The sequence below is a fragment of the Aulonocara sp. 'chitande type north' Nkhata Bay genome, linkage group LG5 (assembly GCF_057382095.1).
Source record: "Aulonocara sp. 'chitande type north' Nkhata Bay isolate Kocher_YH1m ecotype deep benthic linkage group LG5, A_spYH_male_GT1.1, whole genome shotgun sequence".
Lineage (NCBI taxonomy): Eukaryota > Metazoa > Chordata > Actinopteri > Cichliformes > Cichlidae > Aulonocara > Aulonocara sp. 'chitande type north' Nkhata Bay.
Genome location: NC_141348.1, coordinates 1303242 through 1320726, shown reverse-complemented (window position 1 = coordinate 1320726; position 17485 = coordinate 1303242). Strand labels below are relative to the sequence as shown.

General features: G+C 58.1%; 2 non-coding genes and 7 pseudogenes across 2 annotated transcripts; all 9 read right to left on the bottom strand.

Annotated features, from left to right (window-relative positions):
• Positions 1 to 825: 825 nt before the first annotated feature.
• LOC147329561 (5S ribosomal RNA) lies at positions 826 to 944 on the bottom strand (annotated as a pseudogene).
• A 2152-nt stretch (positions 945 to 3096) lies between these two features.
• On the bottom strand, positions 3097 to 3215 carry LOC147329560 (5S ribosomal RNA; annotated as a pseudogene).
• A 3026-nt stretch (positions 3216 to 6241) lies between these two features.
• LOC147329559 (5S ribosomal RNA) lies at positions 6242 to 6360 on the bottom strand. The gene has a single exon (XR_015129542.1). It is a non-coding gene; the product is annotated as a 5S ribosomal RNA (ribosomal RNA).
• Positions 6361 to 9404: 3044 nt separating this feature from the next.
• LOC147329558 (5S ribosomal RNA) lies at positions 9405 to 9523 on the bottom strand (annotated as a pseudogene).
• Positions 9524 to 10222: 699 nt separating this feature from the next.
• Positions 10223 to 10341, bottom strand: LOC147329557 (5S ribosomal RNA; annotated as a pseudogene).
• A 1256-nt stretch (positions 10342 to 11597) lies between these two features.
• Positions 11598 to 11716, bottom strand: LOC147329556 (5S ribosomal RNA; annotated as a pseudogene).
• A 2113-nt stretch (positions 11717 to 13829) lies between these two features.
• LOC147329555 (5S ribosomal RNA) lies at positions 13830 to 13948 on the bottom strand (annotated as a pseudogene).
• A 1329-nt stretch (positions 13949 to 15277) lies between these two features.
• Positions 15278 to 15396, bottom strand: LOC147329554 (5S ribosomal RNA). Its single transcript, XR_015129541.1, has one exon. It is a non-coding gene; the product is annotated as a 5S ribosomal RNA (ribosomal RNA).
• A 1437-nt stretch (positions 15397 to 16833) lies between these two features.
• On the bottom strand, positions 16834 to 16952 carry LOC147329553 (5S ribosomal RNA; annotated as a pseudogene).
• Positions 16953 to 17485: the final 533 nt, after the last annotated feature.

Sequence of the window (17485 nt, the reverse complement as noted above, 5' to 3'; positions counted from 1 at the left end):
GGTGTGGTGTAAGTGGCCTCAGCCAGCAGCCACAGGCCCTGGTGTGGTGTAAGTCGCCTCAGCCAGAAGCCACAGGCACTGGTGTGGTGTAAGTGGCCTCAGCCAGCAGCAAAAGGGCCCTGGTGTGGTGTAAGTCGCCTCAGCCAGCAGCCACAGGCCCTGGTGTGGTGTAAGTGGCCTCAATAGCAACTAAGGCCCTGGTGTGGTGTAAGTGGCTTCAGACAGCAGCCACAGGCTCTGGTGTGGTGTAACTGGCCTCAGCCAGCAGCCACAGGCCCTGGTGTGGTGTAAGTGGCCTCAGCCAGAGCCACAGGCCCTGATGTGGTGTAAGTGGCCCGAGCCGGTCACTCAGGCCCTGGTGTGGTGTAGGTGGCCTCAGCCAGCAGCCACAGGCCCTGGTGTGGTGTAAGTGGCCTCAGCCAGTGCCACAGGCCCTGGTGTGGTGTAAGTGGCCTGAGCAAGAGCCACAGACCCTGGTGTGGTGTAATTGGCCTCAATAGCAACTAAGGCCCTGGTGTGGTGTAGGTGGCCTCAGCCAGCAGCCACAGGCCCTGGTGTGGTGTAAGTGGCCTCAGCCAGCAGCCACAGGCCCTTGTGTGGTGTAATTGGCCTCAATAGCAACTAAGGCCCTGGTTTGGTGTATGTGGCCTCAGCCAGCAAATAAGGCCGTGGTGTGGTGTAGGTGGCATCAGCTAGCAGCACAAGACATTGGAAAACAGCCAAAAGCAATGTCGTTAATGTACCCTCATTAATGGGCAGCTGCTTTTGGTCTTTTAATACACCCCTTCTCTGGATCAAAAGCGGTTCAATGACATGAAAATGAAAGGCTTACAGCACCAGGTATTCCCAGGCAGTCTCCCATCCAAGTACTAACCAAGCCCAGCCCTGCTTAGCTTCCGAGATCAGACGAGGTCGGGCGTGCTTAGGGTGGTATGGCCGTAAGCTGCTGGCCCCAGCACAATGTCTCAATTTATGGATTCAAGTGATTAGGTGGCAAGTACCTGAAGTTACGAAGACAATCCTATAACCATACCTGCATGTTTGCATAATACCCTAACCCAAAGGCTCAGTTTGGCATTTATCCAACAGCACAGGCCCTGGATTGTTGAAGATGGCCTCAGGAACCAGCACAGGGCCTGGTGTGTTGTACATGGCCACAGCAAGCAGCACAGGGCCTGGTTTGGTGAAGATGGCCTCAGCCAGAAGCACAGGGCCTGGTGTGATATGAGTGGCCTGAGCAAGAGCCACAGGCCCTGGTGTGGTGTAAGTGGAATCAGCCAGCAGCCACAGGCCCTGGTGTGGTGTAAGTGGCCTGAGCCAGAGCCACAGGCCCTGGTGTGGTGTAACTGGCCTGAATAGCAAATAAGGCCCTGGTGTGGTGTAAGTGGCCTCAGCCAGAGCCACAGGCCCTGGTGTGGTGTAAGTGGCCTCAATAGCAACTAAGGCCCTGGTGTGGTGTAAGTGGCCTCAGCCAACAGCCACAGGCCCTGGTATGGTGTAAGTGGCCTCAGCCAGCAGCCACAGGCCCTGGTGTGGTGTAAGTGGCCAGAAGCGCAGGGCCTGGTGTGATGTGAGTGGCCTGAGCAAGAGCCACAGACCCTGGTGTGGTGTAATTGGCCTCAATAGCAACTAAGGCCCTGGTGTGGTGTATGTGGCCTCAGCCAGCAGCCACAGGCCCTGGTGTGGTGTAAGTGGCCTCAGCCAGAGCCACAGGCCCTGATGTGGTGTAAGTCGCCTCAGCTAGCAGCACAGGGCCTGGTTTGGTGAAGATGGCCTCGGCCAGAAGCACAGGACCTGGTTTGATATGAGTGGCCTGAGCCAGCAGCCACAGGCCCTGGTGTGGTGTAAGTGGCCTCAGCCAGCAGCAACAGGCCCTGGTGTGGTGTAAGTCGCCTCAGCCAGAAGCCACAGGCACTGGTGTGGTGTAAGTGGCCTCAGCCAGTAGCAACAGGCCCTGGTGTGGTGTAAGTCGCCTCAGCAAGCAGCCACAGGCCCTGGTGTGGTATAGGTGGTCTCAGCCAGCAGCCACAGGCCCTGGTGTGGTGTAAGTGGCCTCAGCCAGCAGCCACAGGCCCTGGTGTGGTGTAAGTGGCCTCAGCAAGAGCCACAGACCCTGGTGTGGTGTAATTGGCCTAAGCCAGAGCCACAGGCCCTGGTGTGGTGTAAGTGGCCTGAGCAAGAACCACAGGGCCTGGTTTGGTGAAGATGGCCTCGGCCAGAAGCGCAGGGCCTGGTGTGATGTGAGTGGCCTGAGCAAGAGCCACAGGCCCTGGTGTGGTGTAAGTGGCCTCAGCCAGCAGCCACAGGCCCTGGTGTGGTGTAAGTCGCCTCAGCCAGAAGCCACAGGCACTGGTGTGGTGTAAGTGGCCTCAGCCAGCAGCAAAAGGGCCCTGGTGTGGTGTAAGTCGCCTCAGCCAGCAGCCACAGGCCCTGGTGTGGTGTAAGTGGCCTCAATAGCAACTAAGGCCCTGGTGTGGTGTAAGTGGCTTCAGACAGCAGCCACAGGCTCTGGTGTGGTGTAACTGGCCTCAGCCAGCAGCCACAGGCCCTGGTGTGGTGTAAGTGGCCTCAGCCAGAGCCACAGGCCCTGATGTGGTGTAAGTGGCCCGAGCCGGTCACTCAGGCCCTGGTGTGGTGTAGGTGGCCTCAGCCAGCAGCCACAGGCCCTGGTGTGGTGTAAGTGGCCTCAGCCAGTGCCACAGGCCCTGGTGTGGTGTAAGTGGCCTGAGCAAGAGCCACAGACCCTGGTGTGGTGTAATTGGCCTCAATAGCAACTAAGGCCCTGGTGTGGTGTAGGTGGCCTCAGCCAGCAGCCACAGGCCCTGGTGTGGTGTAAGTGGCCTCAGCCAGCAGCCACAGGCCCTTGTGTGGTGTAATTGGCCTCAATAGCAACTAAGGCCCTGGTTTGGTGTATGTGGCCTCAGCCAGCAAATAAGGCCGTGGTGTGGTGTAGGTGGCATCAGCTAGCAGCACAAGACATTGGAAAACAGCCAAAAGCAATGTCGTTAATGTACCCTCATTAATGGGCAGCTGCTTTTGGTCTTTTAATACACCCCTTCTCTGGATCAAAAGCGGTTCAATGACATGAAAATGAAAGGCTTACAGCACCAGGTATTCCCAGGCAGTCTCCCATCCAAGTACTAACCAAGCCCAGCCCTGCTTAGCTTCCGAGATCAGACGAGGTCCGGCGTGCTCAGGGTGGTATGGCCGTAAGCTGCTGGCCCCAGCACAATGTCTCAATTTATGGATTCAAGTGATTAGGTGGCAAGTACCTGAAGTTACGAAGACAATCCTATAACCATACCTGCATGTTTGCATAATACCCTAACACAAAGGCTCAGTTTGGCATTTCTCCAACAGCACAGGCCCTGGATTGTTGAAGATGGCCTCAAGAACCAGCACAGGACCTGGTGTGTTTTACATGGCCACAGCAAGCAGCACAGGGCCTGGTTTGGTGAAGATGGCCTCAGCAAGCAGCCAAAGGCCCTGGTTTGGTGTAAGTGGCCTCAGCCAGCAGCCACAGGCCCTGTTGTGGTGTAAGTGGCCTAAGCCAGCAGCCACAGGCCCTGGTGTGGTCTAAGTGGCCTCAGCCAGTGCCACAGGCCCTGGTGTGGTGTAAGTGGCCTGAGTAAGAGCCACAGGCCCTGGTGTGGTGTAAGTGGCCTCAGCCAGCAGCCACAGGCCCTGGTGTGGTGTAAGTGGCCTGAGCAAGTGCCACAGGCCCTGGTGTGGTGTAAGTGACCTAAGCCAGAGCCACAGGCCCTGGTGTGGTGTAAGTGGCCTGAGCAAGAGCCACAGGGCCTGGTTTGGTGAAGATGGCCTCGGCCAGAAGCGCAGGGCCTGGTGTGATGTAAGTGGCCTAAGCCAGAGCCACAGGCCCTGGTGTGGTGTAAGTGGCCTAAGCCAGAGCCACAGGCCCTGGTGTGGTGTAAGTGGCCTGAGCAAGAGCCACAGGCCCTGGTGTGGTGTAAGTGGCCTCAGCCAGCAGCCACAGGCACTGGTGTGGTGTAAGTGGCCTCAGCCAGCAGCAAAAGGGCCCTGGTGTGGTGTAAGTCGACTCAGCCAGCAGCCACAGGCCCTGGTGTGGTGTAGATGGCCTCAGCCAGCAGCCACAGGCCCTGGTGTGGTGTAAGTGGCCTCAGCCAGCAGCCACAGGCCCTGGTGTGGTCTAAGTGAACTCAGCCAGAAGCACAGGGCCTGGTGTGATATGAGTGGCCTGAGCAAGAGCCACAGGCCCTGGTGTGGTGTAAGTGGCCTGAGCAAGAGCCACAGGCCCTGGTGTGGTGTAAGTGGCCTGAGCAAGAGCCACAGGCCCTGGTGTGGTGTAGGTGGCCTCAGCCAGCAGCCACAGGCCCTGGTGTGGTGTAGGTGGCCTCAGCCAGCAGCCACAAGCCCTTGTGTGGTGTAAGTGGCCTCAGCCAGCAGCCACAGGCCCTGGTGTGGTGTAAGTGGCCTCAGCCAGTGCCACAGGCCCTGGTGTGATGTTAGTGGCCTGAGCAAGAGCCACAGACCCTGGTGTGGTGTAATTGGCCTCAATAGCAACTAAGGCCCTGGTGTGGTGTATGTGGCCTCAGCCAGCAGCCACAGGCCCTGGTGTGGTGTAACTGGCCTCAGCCAGCAGCCACAGGCCCTGGTGTGGTGTAAGTGGCCTCAGCCGGAGCCACAGGCCCTGATGTGGTGTAAGTCGCCTCAGCCAGAAGCCACAGGCACTGGTGTGGTGTAAGTGGCCTCAGCCAGCAGCAACAGGCCCTGGTGTGGTGTAAGTGGCCTGAGCAAGAGCCACAGACCCTGGTGTGGTGTAAGTGGCCTCAGCCAGAGCCACAGGCCCTGGTGTGGTGTAAGTGGCCTGAGCCAGCAGCCACAGGGCCTGGTTTGGTGAAGATGGCCTCAGCCAGAAGCGCAGGGCCTGGTGTGATGTGAGTGGCCTGAGCAAGAGCCACAGGCCCTGGTGTGGTGTAAGTGGCCTCAGCCAGCAGCCACAGGCCCTGGTGTGGTGTAAGTCGCCTCAGCCAGAAGCCACAGGCACTGGTGTGGTGTAAGTGGCCTCAGCCAGCAGCAAAAGGGCCCTGGTGTGGTGTAAGTGGCCTCAGCCAGCAGCCACAGGCCCTGGTGTGGTGTAGATGGCCTCAGCCAGCAGCCACAGGCCCTGGTGTGGTGTAAGTGGCCTCAGCCAGCAGCCACAGGCCCTGGTGTGGTCTAAGTGGCCTCAGCCAGAAGCACAGGGCCTGGTGTGATATGAGTGGCCTGAGCAAGAGCCACAGGCCCTGGTGTGGTGTAAGTGGCCTGAGCAAGAGCCACAGGCCCTGGTGTGGTGTAAGTGGCCTGAGCAAGAGCCACAGGCCCTGGTGTGGTGTAGGTGGCCTCAGCCAGCAGCCACAGGCCCTGGTGTGGTGTAGGTGGCCTCAGCCAGCAGCCACAAGCCCTTGTGTGGTGTAAGTGGCCTCAGCCAGCAGCCACAGGCCCTGGTGTGGTGTAAGTGGCCTCAGCCAGTGCCACAGGCCCTGGTGTGGTGTAAGTGGCCTGAGCAAGAGCCACAGGCCCTGGTGTGGTGTAAGTGGCCTCAGCCAGTGCCACAGGCCCTGGTGTGGTGTAAGTGGCCTGAGCAAGAGCCACAGGCCCTGGTGTGGTGTAAGTGGCCTGAGCAAGAGCCACAGACCCTGGTGTGGTGTAATTGGCCTCAATAGCAACTAATGCCCTGGTGTGGTGTAAGTGGCCTCAGCCAGTGCCACAGGCCCTGGTGTGGTGTAAGTGGCCTGAGCAAGAGCCACAGGCCCTGGTGTGGTGTAAGTGGCCTCAGCCAGTGCCACAGGCCCTGGTGTGGTGTAAGTGGCCTGAGCAAGAGCCACAGGCCCTGGTGTGGTGTAAGTGGCCTGAGCAAGTGCCACAGGCCTGGTGTGGTGTAAGTGGCCTGAGCAAGAGCCACAGACCCTGGTGTGGTGTAATTGGCCTCAATAGCAACTAAGGCCCTGGTGTGGTGTAGGTGGCCTCAGCCAGCAGCCACAGGCCCTGGTGTGGTGTAAGTGGCCTCAGCCAGAGCCACAGGCCCTGATGTGGTGTAAGTGGCCCCAGCCGGTCACTCAGGCCCTGGTGTGGTGTAGGTGGCATCAGCTAGCAGCACAAGACATTGGAAAACAGCCAAAAGCAATGTCGTTAATGTACCCTCATTAATGGGCAGCTGCTTTTGGTCTTTTAATACACCCCTTCTCTGGATCAAAAGCGGTTCAATGACATGAAAATGAAAGGCTTACAGCACCAGGTATTCCCAGGCAGTCTCCCATCCAAGTACTAACCAAGCCCAGCCCTGCTTAGCTTCCGAGATCAGACGAGGTCGGGCGTGCTCAGGGTGGTATGGCCGTAAGCTGCTGGCTCCAGCACAATGTCTCAATTTATGGATTCAAGTGATTAGGTGGCAAGTACCTGAAGTTACGAAGACAATGCTATAACCATACCTGCATGTTTGCATAATACCCTAACCCAAAGGCTCAGTTTGGCATTTATCCAACAGCACAGGCCCTGGATTGTTGAAGATGGCCTCAGGAACCAGCACAGGGCCTGGTGTGTTGTACATGGCCACAGCAAGGAGCACAGGGCCTGGTTTGGTGAAGATGGCCTCGGCCAGAAGCGCAGGGCCTGGTGTGATGTGAGTGGCCTGAGCAAGAGCCACAGGCCTTGGTGTGGTGTAAGTGGCCTCAGCCAGCAGCCACAGGCCCTGGTGTGGTGTAAGTCGCCTCAGCCAGAAGCCACAGGCACTGGTGTGGTGTAAGTGGCCTCAGCCAGCAGCCACAGGCCCTGGTGTGGTGTAATTGGCCTCAATAGCAACTAAGGCCCTGGTGTGGTGTAAGTGGCCTGAGCAAGAGCCACATACCCTGGTGTGGTGTAATTGGCCTCAATAGCAACTAAGGCCCTGGTGTGGTGTAGGTGGCCTCAGCCAGCAGCCACAGGCCCTGGTGTGGTGTAAGTGGCCTCAGCCAGCAGCCACAGGCCCTGGTGTGGTGTAAGTGGCCTGAGCAAGAGCCACAGGCCCTGGTGTGGTGTAAGTGGCCTCAGCCAGCAGCCACAGGCCCTGGTGTGGTGTAAGTGGCCTGAGCAAGTGCCACAGGCCCTGGTGTGGTGTAAGTGGCCTGAGCAAGAACCACAGGGCCTGGTTTGGTGAAGATGGCCTCGGCCAGAAGCGCAGGGCCTGGTGTGATGTGAGTGGCCTGAGCAAGAGCCACAGGCCCTGGTGTGGTGTAAGTGGCCTCAGCCAGCAGCCACAGGCCCTGGTGTGGTGTAAGTGGCCTCAGCCAGAAGCCACAGGCACTGGTGTGGTGTAAGTGGCCTCAGCCAGCAGCAAAAGGGCCCTGGTGTGGTGTAGGTGGCCTCAGCCAGCAGCCACAGGCCCTGGTGTGGTGTAAGTGGCCTCAATAGCAACTAAGGCCCTGGTGTGGTGTAAGTGGCTTCAGCCAGCAGCCACAGGCTCTGGTGTGGTGTAACTGGCCTCAGCCAGCAGCCACAGGCCCTGATGTGGTGTAAGTGGCCCCAGCCGGTCACTCAGGCCCTGGTGTGGTGTAGGTGGCATCAGCCAGCAGCCACAGGCCCTGGTGTGGTGTAAGTCGCCTCAGCCAGAAGCCACAGGCACTGGTGTGGTGTAAGTGGCCTCAGCCAGCAGCAAAAGGGCCCTGGTGTGGTGTAAGTCGCCTCAGCCAGCAGCCACAGGCCCTGGTGTGGTGTAGGTGGCCTCAGCCAGCAGCCACAGGCCCTGGTGTGGTGTAAGTGGCCTCAGCCAGCAGCCACAGGCCCTGGTGTGGTGTAAGTGGCCTCAGCCAGTGCCACAGGCCCTGGTGTGGTGTAAGTGGCCTGAGCAAGAGCCACAGACCCTGGTGTGGTGTAATTGGCCTCAGCCAGCAGCCACAGGCCCTGGTGTGGTGTAAGTCGCCTCAGACAGAAGCCACAGGCACTGGTGTGGTGTAAGTGGCCTCAGCCAGCAGCAAAAGGGCCCTGGTGTGGTGTAAGTCGCCTCAGCCAGCAGCCACAGGCCCTGGTGTGGTGTAGGTGGCCTCAGCCACCAGCCACAGGCCCTGGTGTGGTGTAAGTGGCCTCAGCCTGCAGCCACAGGCCCTGGTGTGGTGTAAGTGGCCTGAGCAAGAGCCACAGACCCTGGTGTGGTGTAATTGGCCTCAGCCAGCAGCCACAGGCCCTGGTGTGGTGTAAGTCGCCTCAGCCAGCAGCCACAAGCCCTGGTGTGGTGTAATTGGCCTCAGCCAGCAGCCACAGGCCCTGGTGTGGTGTAAGTCGCCTCAGACAGAAGCCACAGGCACTGGTGTGGTGTAAGTGGCCTCAGCCAGCAGCAAAAGGGCCCTGGTGTGGTGTAAGTCGCCTCAGCCAGCAGCCACAGGCCCTGGTGTGGTGTAGGTGGCCTCAGCCACCAGCCACAGGCCCTGGTGTGGTGTAAGTGGCCTCAGCCAGCAGCCACAGGCCCTGGTGTGGTGTAAGTGGCCTGAGCAAGAGCCACAGGGCCTGGTTTGGTGAAGATGGCCTCGGCCAGAAGCGCAGGGCCTGGTGTGATGTGAGTGGCCTGAGCAAGAGCCACAGGCCCTGGTGTGGTGTAAGTGGCCTCAGCCAGCAGCCACAGGCCCTGGTGTGGTGTAAGTCGCCTCAGCCAGAAGCCACAGGCACTGGTGTGGTGTAAGTGGCCTCAGCCAGCAGCAAAAGGGCCCTGGTGTGGTGTAAGTCGCCTCAGCCAGCAGCCACAGGCCCTGGTGTGGTGTAGATGGCCTCAGCCAGCAGCCACAGGCCCTGGTGTGGTGTAAGTGGCCTCAGCCAGCAGCCACAGGCCCTGGTGTGGTGTAAGTGGCCTCAGCCAGAAGCACAGGGCCTGGTGTGATATGAGTGGCCTGAGCAAGAGCAACAGGCCCTGGTGTGGTGTAGGTGGCCTCAGCCAGCAGCCACAGGCCCTGGTGTGGTGTAGGTGGCCTCAGCCAGCAGCCACAAGCCCTTGTGTGGTGTAAGTGGCCTCAGCCAGCAGCCACAGGCCCTGGTGTGGTGTAAGTGGCCTCGGCCAGTGCCACAGGCCCTGGTGTGGTGTAAGTGGCCTGAGCAAGAGCCACAGACCATGGTGTGGTGTAATTGGCCTCAATAGCAACTAAGGCCCTGGTGTGGTGTAAGTGGCCTCAGCCAGCAGCCACAGGCCCTGGTGTGGTGTAAGTGGCCTCAGCCAGAGCCACAGGCCCTGATGTGGTGTAAGTGGCCCCAGCCGGTCACTCAGGCCCTGGTGTGGTGTAGGTGGCATCAGCTAGCAGCACAAGACATTGGAAAACAGCCAAAAGCAATGTCGTTAATGTGCCCTCATTAATGGGCAGCTGCTTTTGGTCTTTTAATACACCCCTTCTCTGGATCAAAAGCGGTTCAATGACATTAAAATGAAAGGCTTACAGCACCAGGTATTCCCAGGCAGTCTCCCATCCAAGTACTAACCAAGCCCAGCCCTTCTCAGCTTCCGAGATCAGACGAGGTCGGGCGTGCTCAGGGTGGTATGGCCGTAAGCTGCTGGCCCCAGCACAATGTCTCAATTTATGGATTCAGGTGATTAGGTGGCAAGTACCTGAAGTTACGAAGACAATCCTATAACCCTACCTTCATGTTTGCATAATACCCTAACCCAAAGGCTCAGTTTAGCATTTATCCAACAGCACAGGCCCTGGATTGTTGAAGATGGCCTCAGGAACCAGCACAGGGCCTGGTGTGTTGTACATGGCCACAGCTAGCAGCACAGGGCCTGGTTTGGTGAAGATGGCCTCGGCCAGAAGCGCAGGGCCTGGTGTGATGTGAGTGGCCTGAGCAAGAGCCACAGGCCCTGGTGTGGTGTAATTGGCCTCAATAGCAACTAAGGCCCTGGTGTGGTGTAAGTGGCCTGAGCAAGAGCCACATACCCTGGTGTGGTGTAATTGGCCTCAATAGCAACTAAGGCCCTGGTGTGGTGTAGGTGGCCTCAGCCAGCAGCCACAGGCCCTGGTGTGGTGTAAGTGGCCTCAGCCAGAGCAACAGGCCCTGATGTGGTGTAAGTGGCCCCAGCCGGTCACTCAGGCCCTGGTGTGGTGTAGGTGGCATCAGCTAGCAGCACAAGACATTGGAAAACAGCCAAAAGCAATGTCGTTAATGTGCCCTCATTAATGGGGAGCTGCTTCTGGTCTTTTAATACACCCCTTCTCTGGATCAAAAGCGGTTCAATGACATGAAAATGAAAGGCTTACAGCACCAGGTATTCCCAGGCAGTCTCCCATCCAAGTACTAACCAAGCCCAGCCCTGCTTAGCTTCCGAGATCAGACGATGTCGGGCGTGCTCAGGGTGGTATGGCCGTAAGTTGCTGGGCCCAGCACAATGTCTCAATTTATGGATTCAAGTGATTAGGTGGCAAGTACCTGAAGTTACGAAGACAATCCTATAACCATACCTGCATGTTTGCATAATACCCTAACCCAAAGGCTCAGTTTGGCATTTATCCAACAGCACAGGCCCTGGATTGTTGAAGATGGCCTCAGGAAACAGCACAGGGCCTGGTGTGTTGTACATGGCCACAGCAAGCAGCACAGGGCCTGGTTTGGTGAAGATGGCCTCAGCAAGCAGCCACAGGCCCTGGTTTGGTGTAAGTGGCCTCAGCTAGCAGCCACAGGCCCTGGTGTGGTGTGAGTGGCCTCAGCCAGCAGCCACAGGCCCTGGTGTGGTCTAAGTGGCCTCAGCCAGTGCCACAGGCCCTGGTGTGGTGTAAGTGGCCTAAGCCAGAGCCACAGGCCCTGGTGTGGTGTAAGTGGCCTCAATAGCAAATAAGGCCCTGGTGTGGTGTAAGTGGCCTGAGCAAGAACCACAGGGCCTGGTTTGGTGAAGATGGCCTCGGCCAGAAGCGCAGGGCCTGGTGTGATGTGAGTGGCCTGAGCAAGAGCCACAGGCCCTGGTGTGGTGTAAGTGGCCTCAGCCAGCAGCCACAGGCCCTGGTGTGGTGTAAGTGGCCTCAGCCAGAAGCCACATGCACTGGTGTGGTGTAAGTGGCCTCAGCCAGCAGCAAAAGGGCCCTGGTGTGGTGTAGGTGGCCTCAGCCAGCAGCCACAGGCCCTGGTGTGGTGTAAGTGGCCTCAATAGCAACTAAGGCCCTGGTGTGGTGTAAGTGGCTTCAGCCAGCAGCCACAGGCCCTGGTGTGGTGTAAGTGGCCTCAGCCAGCAGCCACAGGCCCTGGTGTGGTGTAGGTGGCCTCAGCCAGCAGCCACAGGCCCTGGTGTGGTGTAAGTGGCCTCAATAGCAACTAAGGCCCTGGTGTGGTGTAAGTGGCTTCAGCCAGCAGCCACAGGCTCTGGTGTGGTGTAAGTGGCCTCAGCCAGCAGCCACAGGCCCTGGTGTGGTGTAAGTGGCCTCAGCCAGAGCCACAGGCCCTGATGTGGTGTAAGTGGCCCCAGCCGGTCACTCAGGCCCTGGTGTGGTGTAGGTGGCATCAGCTAGCAGCACAAGACATTGGAAAAGAGCCAAAAGCAATGTCGTTAATGTGCCCTCATTAATGGGGAGCTGCTTTTGGTCTTTTAATACACCTCTTCTCTGGATCAAAAGCGGTTCAATGACATGAAAATGAAAGGCTTACAGCACCAGGTATTCCCAGGCAGTCTCCCATCCAAGTACTAACCAAGCCCAGCCCTGCTTAGCTTCCGAGATCAGACGAGGTTGGGCGTGCTTAGGGTGGTATGGCCGTAAGCTGCTGGCCCCAGCACAATGTCTCAATTTATGGATTCAAGTGATTAGGTGGCAAGTACCTGAAGTTACGAAGACAATCCTATAACCATACCTGCATGTTTGCATAATACCCTAACCCAAAGGCTCAGTTTGGCATTTATCCAACAGCACAGGCCCTGGATTGTTGAAGATGGCCTCAGGAACCAGCACAGGGCCTGGTGTGTTGTACATGGCCACAGCAAGCAGCACAGGGCCTGGTTTGGTGAAGATGGCCTCAGCCAGAAGCACAGGGCCTGGTGTGATATGAGTGGCCTGAGCAAGAGCCACAGGCCCTGGTGTGGTGTAAGTGGAATCAGCCAGCAGCCACAGGCCCTGGTGTGGTGTAAGTGGCCTGAGCCAGAGCCACAGGCCCTGGTGTGGTGTAACTGGCCTGAATAGCAAATAAGGCCCTGGTGTGGTGTAAGTGGCCTCAGCCAGAGCCACAGGCCCTGGTGTGGTGTAAGTGGCCTCAATAGCAACTAAGGCCCTGGTGTGGTGTAAGTGGCCTCAGCCAACAGCCACAGGCCCTGGTATGGTGTAAGTGGCCTCAGCCAGCAGCCACAGGCCCTGGTGTGGTGTAAGTGGCCAGAAGCGCAGGGCCTGGTGTGATGTGAGTGGCCTGAGCAAGAGCCACAGACCCTGGTGTGGTGTAATTGGCCTCAATAGCAACTAAGGCCCTGGTGTGGTGTATGTGGCCTCAGCCAGCAGCCACAGGCCCTGGTGTGGTGTAAGTGGCCTCAGCCAGAGCCACAGGCCCTGATGTGGTGTAAGTCGCCTCAGCTAGCAGCACAGGGCCTGGTTTGGTGAAGATGGCCTCGGCCAGAAGCACAGGACCTGGTTTGATATGAGTGGCCTGAGCCAGCAGCCACAGGCCCTGGTGTGGTGTAAGTGGCCTCAGCCAGCAGCAACAGGCCCTGGTGTGGTGTAAGTCGCCTCAGCCAGAAGCCACAGGCACTGGTGTGGTGTAAGTGGCCTCAGCCAGCAGCAACAGGCCCTGGTGTGGTGTAAGTCGCCTCAGCAAGCAGCCACAGGCCCTGGTGTGGTATAGGTGGTCTCAGCCAGCAGCCACAGGCGCTGGTGTGGTGTAAGTGGCCTCAGCCAGCAGCCACAGGCCCTGGTGTGGTGTAAGTGGCCTCAGCAAGAGCCACAGACCCTGGTGTGGTGTAATTGGCCTAAGCCAGAGCCACAGGCCCTGGTGTGGTGTAAGTGGCCTGAGCAAGAACCACAGGGCCTGGTTTGGTGAAGATGGCCTCGGCCAGAAGCGCAGGGCCTGGTGTGGTGTAAGTCGCCTCAGCCAGAAGCCACAGGCACTGGTGTGGTGTAAGTGGCCTCAGCCAGCAGCAAAAGGGCCCTGGTGTGGTGTAAGTCGCCTCAGCCAGCAGCCACAGGCCCTGGTGTGGTGTAGGTGGCCTCAGCCAGCAGCCACAGGCCCTGGTGTGGTGTAAGTGGCCTCAATAGCAACTAAGGCCCTGGTGTGGTGTAAGTGGCTTCAGACAGCAGCCACAGGCTCTGGTGTGGTGTAACTGGCCTCAGCCAGCAGCCACAGGCCCTGGTGTGGTGTAAGTGGCCTCAGCCAGAGCCACAGGCCCTGATGTGGTGTAAGTGGCCCCAGCCGGTCACTCAGGCCCTGGTGTGGTGTAGGTGGCCTCAGCCAGCAGCCACAGGCCCTGGTGTGGTGTAAGTGGCCTCAGCCAGTGCCACAGGCCCTGGTGTGGTGTAAGTGGCCTGAGCAAGAGCCACAGACCCTGGTGTGGTGTAATTGGCCTCAATAGCAACTAAGGCCCTGGTGTGGTGTAGGTGGCCTCAGCCAGCAGCCACAGGCCCTGGTGTGGTGTAAGTGGCCTCAGCCAGCAGCCACAGGCCCTTGTGTGGTGTAATTGGCCTCAATAGCAACTAAGGCCCTGGTTTGGTGTATGTGGCCTCAGCCAGCAAATAAGGCCGTGGTGTGGTGTAGGTGGCATCAGCTAGCAGCACAAGACATTGGAAAACAGCCAAAAGCAATGTCGTTAATGTACCCTCATTAATGGGCAGCTGCTTTTGGTCTTTTAATACACCCCTTCTCTGGATCAAAAGCGGTTCAATGACATGAAAATGAAAGGCTTACAGCACCAGGTATTCCCAGGCAGTCTCCCATCCAAGTACTAACCAAGCCCAGCCCTGCTTAGCTTCCGAGATCAGACGAGGTCCGGCGTGCTCAGGGTGGTATGGCCGTAAGCTGCTGGCCCCAGCACAATGTCTCAATTTATGGATTCAAGTGATTAGGTGGCAAGTACCTGAAGTTACGAAGACAATCCTATAACCATACCTGCATGTTTGCATAATACCCTAACACAAAGGCTCAGTTTGGCATTTCTCCAACAGCACAGGCCCTGGATTGTTGAAGATGGCCTCAAGAACCAGCACAGGACCTGGTGTGTTTTACATGGCCACAGCAAGCAGCACAGGGCCTGGTTTGGTGAAGATGGCCTCAGCAAGCAGCCAAAGGCCCTGGTTTGGTGTAAGTGGCCTCAGCCAGCAGCCACAGGCCCTGGTGTGGTGTAAGTGGCCTAAGCCATCAGCCACAGGCCCTGGTGTGGTCTAAGTGGCCTCAGCCAGTGCCACAGGCCCTGGTGTGGTGTAAGTGGCCTGAGTAAGAGCCACAGGCCCTGGTGTGGTGTAAGTGGCCTCAGCCAGCAGCCACAGGCCCTGGTGTGGTGTAGGTGGCCTCAGCCAGCAGCAACAAGCCCTTGTGTGGTGTAAGTGGCCTCAGCCAGCAGCCAGCAGCCACAGGCCCTGGTGTGGTGTAAGTGGCCTCAGCCAGTGCCACAGGCCCTGGTGTGGTGTAAGTGGCCTGAGCAAGAGCCACAGGCCCTGGTGTGGTGTAAGTGGCCTCAGCCAGTGCCACAGGCCCTGGTGTGGTGTAAGTGGCCTGAGCAAGAGCCACAGGCCCTGGTGTGGTGTAAGTGGCCTGAGCAAGAGCCACAGACCCTGGTGTGGTGTAATTGGCCTCAATAGCAACTAATGCCCTGGTGTGGTGTAAGTGGCCTCAGCCAGTGCCACAGGCCCTGGTGTGGTGTAAGTGGCCTGAGCAAGAGCCACAGGCCCTGGTGTGGTGTAAGTGGCCTCAGCCAGTGCCACAGGCCCTGGTGTGGTGTAAGTGGCCTGAGCAAGAGCCACAGGCCCTGGTGTGGTGTAAGTGGCCTGAGCAAGTGCCACAGGCCTGGTGTGGTGTAAGTGGCCTGAGCAAGAGCCACAGACCCTGGTGTGGTGTAATTGGCCTCAATAGCAACTAAGGCCCTGGTGTGGTGTAGGTGGCCTCAGCCAGCAGCCACAGGCCCTGGTGTGGTGTAAGTGGCCTCAGCCAGAGCCACAGGCCCTGATGTGGTGTAAGTGGCCCCAGCCGGTCACTCAGGCCCTGGTGTGGTGTAGGTGGCATCAGCTAGCAGCACAAGACATTGGAAAAGAGCCAAAAGCAATGTCGTTAATGTGCCCTCATTAATGGGCTTTTGGTCTTTTAATACACCCCTTCTCTGGATCAAAAGCGGTTCAATGACATGAAAAAGAAAGGCTTACAGCACCAGGTATTCCCAGGCAGTCTCCCATCCAAGTACTAACCAAGCCCAGCCCTGCTTAGCTTCCGAGATCAGACGAGGTCGGGCGTGCTCAGGGTGGTATGGCCGTAAGCTGCTGGCCCCAGCACAATGACTCAATTTATGGATTCAAGTGATTAGGTGGCAAGTACCTGAAGTTACGAAGACAATCCTATAACCATACCTGCATGTTTGCATAATACCCTAACCAAAAGGCTCAGTTTGGCATTTATCCAACAGCACAGGCCCTGGATTGTTGAAGATGGCCTCAGGAACCAGCACAGGGCCTGGTGTGTTGTACATGGCCACAGCTAGCAGCACAGGGCCTGGTTTGGTGAAGATGGCCTCGGCCAGAAGAGCAGGGCCTGGTGTGATGTGAGTGGCCTGAGCAAGAGCCACAGGCCCTGGTGTGGTGTAATTGGCCTCAATAGCAACTAAGGCCCTGGTGTGGTGTAGGTGGCCTCAGCCAGCAGCCACAGGCCCTGGTGTGGTGTAAGTGGCCTCAATAGCAACTAAGGCCCTGGTGTGGTGTAAGTGGCCTGAGCAAGAGCCACATACCCTGGTGTGGTGTAATTGGCCTCAATAGCAACTAAGGCCCTGGTGTGGTGTAGGTGGCCTCAGCCAGCAGCCACAGGCCCTGGTGTGGTGTAAGTGGCCCCAGCCGGTCACTCAGGCCCTGGTGTGTTTTACATGGCCACAGCAAGCAGCACAGGGCCTGGTTTGGTGAAGATGGCCTCAGCAAGCAGCCACAGGCCCTGGTTTGGTGTAAGTGGCCTCAGCCAGCAGCCACAGGCCCTGGTGTGGTGTAAGTGGCCTCAGCCAGCAGCCACAGGCCCTGGTGTGGTCTAAGTGGCCTCAGCCAGTGCCACAGGCCCTGGTGTGGTGTAAGTGGCCTGAGTAAGAGCCACAGGCCCTGGTGTGGTGTAAGTGGCCTCAGCCAGCAGCCACAGGCCCTGGTGTGGTGTAAGTGGCCTGAGCAAGTGCCACAGGCCCTGGTGTGGTGTAAGTGGCCTAAGCCAGAGCCACAGGCCCTGGTGTGGTGTAAGTGGCCTGAGCAAGAGCCACAGGGCCTGGTTTGGTGAAGATGGCCTCGGCCAGAAGCGCAGGGCCTGGTGTGATGTGAGTGGCCTGAGCAAGAGCCACAGGCCCTGGTGTGGTGTAATTGGCCTCAATAGCAACTAAGGCCCTGGTGTGGTGTAAGTGGCCTGAGCAAGAGCCACATACCCTGGTGTGGTGTAATTGGCCTCAATAGCAACTAAGGCCCTGGTGTGGTGTAGGTGGCCTCAGCCAGCAGCCACAGGCCCTGGTGTGGTGTAAGTGGCCTCAGCCAGAGCAACAGGCCCTGATGTGGTGTAAGTGGCCCCAGCCGGTCACTCAGGCCCTGGTGTGGTGTAGGTGGCATCAGCTAGCAGCACAAGACATTGGAAAACAGCCAAAAGCAATGTCGTTAATGTGCCCTCATTAATGGGGAGCTGCTTCTGGTCTTTTAATACACCCCTTCTCTGGATCAAAAGCGGTTCAATGACATGAAAGGCTTACAGCACCAGGTATTCTCAGGCAGTCTCCCATCCAAGTGCTAACCAAGCCCAGCCCTGCTTAGCTTCCGAGATCAGACGAGGTCGGGCGTGCTCAGGGTGGTATGGCCGTAAGCTGCTGGCCCCAGCACAATGTCTCAATTTATGGATTCAAGTGATTAGGTGGCAAGTACCTGAAGTTACGAAGACAATCCTATAACCATACCTGCATGTTTGCATAATACCCTAACCAAAAGGCTCAGTTTGGCATTTATCCAACAGCACAGGCCCTGGATTGTTGAAGATGGCCTCAAGAACCAGCACAGGACCTGGTGTGTTTTACATGGCCACAGCAAGCAGCACAGGGCCTGGTTTGGTGAAGATGGCCTCAGCAAGCAGCCACAGGCCCTGGTTTGGTGTAAGTGGCCTCAGCTAGCAGCCACAGGCCCTGGTGTGGTGTGAGTGGCCTCAGCCAGCAGCCACAGGCCCTGGTGTGGTCTAAGTGGCCTCAGCCAGTGCCACAGGCCCTGGTGTGGTGTAAGTGGCCTGAGCAAGAGCCACAGGCCCTGGTGTGGTCTAAGTGGCCTCAGCCAGTGCCACAGGCCCTGGTGTGGTGTAAGTGGCCTGAGCAAGAGCCACAGGCCCTGGTGTGGTGTAAGTGGCCTGAGCA